Raw genomic sequence first — 4,759 nt, 5'->3', positions numbered from 1 at the left:
GCATCAAATCCAGAAACCACGAATGAGTATGTTGATAGACTTGACCAGGTAAAAGTTACAAATTTCATTAGAAAAAAATATACCATAAACAAAGCTAAATTATATATGTTTAAAAAAGAAAAACAAAAACAGCCTGGAAGAAAGTGTTGCGACATATATAACAGACAAATACTTAATCAATAATATATAAAGAGCTCCTCTAAATAAATCAAATGATCATAGGACAATGGGCCAAGGACACGAGTAATCAATTCAGAGGTAAAATACAAATGGCCAATAAACAAATGAAAAAGATTTTTAACTTCCTTAAAAATCAAGAAAATGGAAATTGATTCGGGGGCCAAGGGTCCCAGAGGGGCTCTGATGGGATGCCAGGAGAGACTGGTTTTCAACTTCCTACAGACTCTGCTTCTGATGAAGAGGTGAATTCTTTTTTCCCCCTTGGGAGACAGGATCCACCCCTGCCCCAGCATTGGGTGCAGGCTCTGGGTCCCTGTTTCTTTCTGAGAAGTACTATTTCCTCATTGCAGGCCGTCTGGGAGTTGAAGTAGGAGCCTTGGGAATTCCAGTGTTTTCGGACTACAGGGGGGTTTGTGAGGTCTTTCTTCTCTTCTCCACCTTGAGACAGGACCATCCTCTCCTTCTCCCATCACATCGGCTCCTCAGAGTTCAGTCCTAGGCCTAGAAAATCTGTCCTGGTGTCTAACCTCAGCTCTAGGGGCTGCAGTGTTGGCTCTGCTCTCCTTGGAAAGGACTTCCGTCTGGATGTTTGATCTCACACATTCCAGCAGCCTCATTTCAGGGCCTGTAGGTATAGCCTAGCTCTGCCCTGGATGGACTGTGGCTGGGTGTTGAAACAGACCGGGGCCAGGGGAAGCTGTGTCTCTCCAGAGACTGGAGGTCAGAACCCATTCGCTGCCGGCTGCTGAGCTCTGCCCAGGGCTGGGCTGCTTTGAGCCTGTATCAGCCCTAACCGGGGATGGAATTCCCTGATGCTGCTGTCCGCCATCCCCATCCCATGTGAGACTCTGGTGACCCCAGGGAGAAGAAAGGGGAGGGGTGTTTCCACCGTGGGGAGTCCCAGTGTGATGAAGCAGGGGCTCCCTCCGTGTACCCCATATCAGGACTAGCCATCTTCTGTCTGCTTTTGTTTGTGTGAATTGGACTCGTCTCCCCAAAATGGGTTCCCAAGACTGAGCCTGCCACTTCCCAGGCTTTCCAAGTCTCACTCCATTGGCGGGGAAGACATGTAAGACCATCTGCAGAGGAACTGGGCCCTAGTGGAGCTGCCCGGAGGCCCTGAGGCCTGAGGACCCCATGTCAAAGAAGGGTTGGAGAGGCCTGAGGTTAATCCGGGGGGGCTTCCTGGGGGAGAGCAGGAAGCTCCTTCGCTGTAGATGGCAGAGGAGCACTGGCCAGAGTTGTGGAGGGTGTGTGGCTGGGGCACCCAGGTGAGAGGTCTGAGCCTGTTCTGGTTGGCTGACCCTCTGGGGAATTCAGGGAGTTTCCAAGCTGAGAGCTTGGTTGGGGGAGGGTGGTCCAGGATGGAGGGAGGGAGGGACACAGCTAGAGTCCTGCTGGGGGAGGACAGGCTTCTCCTGGCTAGTCTTAATCCCTCCTGCTTTAAGAAGCAAGGTCGTGGAGGTGGGGAAGAGTGATGCCAGAGTGTGTGTGTGTGTGTGTGTGTGTGTGTGCAGAAATATGTCCGTGACTGTGTTTGTGTTTTTGTGAATGACTGGGCTTCCGAAGGGCTGTAACTTTTCACATGAGTGTATATGTGTGTGTATAACTGTGTATGCAGGTACTCACGTCTGTGTGTGTATCTGTGAGTTGTTCTGTGCCTAAGAATCTGTGTCTCTGTGTATACATGTGTGTAGGTCGCCTGCCCTTAGGAGCAACTCTTTGGAATCCCTGTCCTGGTCTTTCCGATCAGGCTGCTCTGTGCTCTTGCCCCCACACTCTTCTTTGTCCCCTCCTTACCCCCTCCCCTCCCTGAAGTTGTCGGCTCACCCTTTTGACTGCCTGCGCCTAGTAGAACCTCACGGCTCTGCTGACCACGAATAATGGGGCCCAGACCGGGTTGCGTCTCTCCGGGCTGGCACCTACCAGAACCTCAGCCATCCCAGTCCTACCCCACCCCTCACCCTGTACCCCTCATCATATCACCCTCCAGCCTGCAGGAAACAGCCTTCCATCGGGGACTTTGGGGGGATAGAGAAGTCATGGCCTGAGCCTCCCAAGGGACCTCTTCTGGGTTTGAGGACCCTAACCCCCAGAGCTGCCCTTGACCTAAGGCCCAAGTCAACAAGAACCCAGAAGGTGGTATCGTGGCTCTCCTTTCACCTTCTCCGTCCTCCTAAGTAAGGCTCCCTTTCCACCTCGCTAGTTTCTCTTTGAAAACTTGGCTTGAGAGGTCCTCCATGCTCTCTTTGGCTGCCAGTTGCCTCTGGGCTTGGGGCTGCCTGGCAGGAGGAAGGAGGCAAAGGGGACACTCCCAGAACTCTAGGAGACAGAGGCAGGGGAAAAAGAGACGGCTGAGAAATCTGGGCCTCTGGACTGAGCCTGAAGACAACATTGGTTCTGCCCAGCAGCCTGGAAAGGGGCTTTGAGGGCAGTATGTCACCTCCAGGGACAAGAAGTCCCCCTATGTTTCTGATACACTCATGCCTTCATGCATGCATTTTACACAACCGTCCCTGGGCCTGGCCCTGCGCGAGGAACTGGGAAAACAGTGGCATCAGGCAGGTGGACGGTCCTTGGGCTGCTTCCAGCCTCACTTCTTCTCTAGCAACAGGGAGTTCGCTCTCACAGAAGTTCTTGCATCCCAGCACTGTGCAAATTCAGCCTCTAGGAGACACCCGGAGCTTCCCTGCCCCCACCCTTTGCTCCCTTTCTGGAAGTCACGGGAGAAAGGGTGCAGGTGCCCAGGCAGAGAGGGTGCAGCCCATCGTCCCCATGGGGCCCCATCCACCTGCCACAGCCCTGAGTGTGTGCAGGAGGTGCCGAGGGGCTAGGGCTGGCTACAAAAACCAGATCTGGGCTGACAGGCCCTTCCCTTCAAAGGCTGGCCCAGTCCGTGCCACTTTATTGCCTCGCTAATGACGGTGATTAGCCAACAGGTGCTACCTGCCTCCTGTGTCCATCTTCCTGCCTGCCGAGGATGGTTTCCAAACACCTGGCGGTGGGGGGGGGGGAGCTGCCCTGCACTCTGCCAGGGCACCCGCCACCCCTGATCCCCTCAACCGTCACCCCAGTTTTTGCCTATTGTGGCCCCAAAGAATGCAGGGCCAGTTCAGTCCTCATCTGCTGGGGATTGCTGTGTGGCCTCAGTCCCGATCTGGCCCTCTCTGAGCAGGACTGAGGGGGAAGTGAAGGTAGGAAGGGAAGCGGAGGACAGTGGGTGGGAGCTGAGAAGCACGCTTTCCTCTTCCCCAGTGAGGACTTTACTGTGGGCACCCAACTAGAATCCAAAAGAAGATAGTAGCAGAGGGCCTTCCTTGGAGATGAGCTGGGGCTGCTTCTTAGGCACCCACTGCATTGTGGGGAAGTCACTGGAAAAATCCCACCATTCTGGAGGGGTTGGCCCACCACTCCCTGTTGGGGGGGTGCCAGAACCTAGGGCCCCAGGTTGTGGAGGACGGGGGCCCTAGTGCGGGTCTGGGTGGGAGCCATGATTTATGACCTGCTTCCTGAGTGAGGAATGCCAGCCTGGGGGGCTGGGTTGGGGGTGGAGCCTCTTGCCTGACACTCCTCATTCTGCTGGATGTCTGCCAGGTCCTGTCAGGACTCTCTTGTCCCCTGGGGACAGCCATGTTCTCCCACATGCAGCAGCCCCCTCCTGTCTGGAGCTCGACCCTCCAGCTCTGGGAAGACTGAGCAACGGCCCAGCTGAGGGGGAATGCAGAACTGAGTCCATTCCAGTTTTCTGTCTTCGCAGCTCAGCCCCCTTTGTCAGTGGTCATGAGAGTGTTGGAAAATTGCTCTTTTCTCTCCTGCTGCAGCAGGAGGGAACTCGGAGGAGACTTTTGGAAACTTCCATCCCGATGAACTCAAGGCTTACGCACCATGGTCCCAGCGAGGGACTTAGGACTGACACAAAGATGAACTTGCAGGCAGGAAAGGGGCGTTGAGCTCCTAGAATGGATGATGGCTGTGGCATGAGGAATTCAGGAAGGTGGGGAAGCAGAGGGGGTCTGGCGGGGAGGGAGGCGGAGTGACCCAGAGCGTTGTCTGGTCCTGGACTCCGCAGTCCGTGCCGACTTTGGACCTGTTCCTGTGTGTCTCACTGGTATCCCTCTTGTTCCGCCCCCCTCTCTGGGTGAGGGTCCCTCTTTCTGGACACCTAGCATGGGGTCAGTGTGCCTTCCCTGGTCTGGTGGGACTGGTTTTTCAAGCTGGAGGAAGGGTCGGTGAGGAACTGGCAGAGGGAGAGGGTTTTATGTAAATGCCCAGGGAGTGCTCTGGGAACGGGGAGGCCGGTTTTCCCAAAGACACGCAGGGACTGGCAGCTCCCAATTAGCCGGGCCCGGTGATGTCAGTGCTGCTCTCCTGGGTGGCTGCGCCCACTCCAGTCAGCCTTGGCAGGGGTTCCTGGCCATTACCTTCCCCCTCGGGTGGGAGAGGTGCCAAGGGGGCCACCACTCAGGACAGAGGCCAAGTCCCCTCCCAGCACTCCCCAACCTGGGGCCTGAGCCATGTGGTGGACCAGCCCAAGAAAGTGCCATGAAAACCAGCCCAGACTCTACTGAAAAAAAAAAAA

Source organism: Mustela lutreola, chromosome 15, assembly GCF_030435805.1.
Source record: "Mustela lutreola isolate mMusLut2 chromosome 15, mMusLut2.pri, whole genome shotgun sequence".
Lineage (NCBI taxonomy): Eukaryota > Metazoa > Chordata > Mammalia > Carnivora > Mustelidae > Mustela > Mustela lutreola.
Note: the sequence above shows the minus strand (reverse complement) of the source record.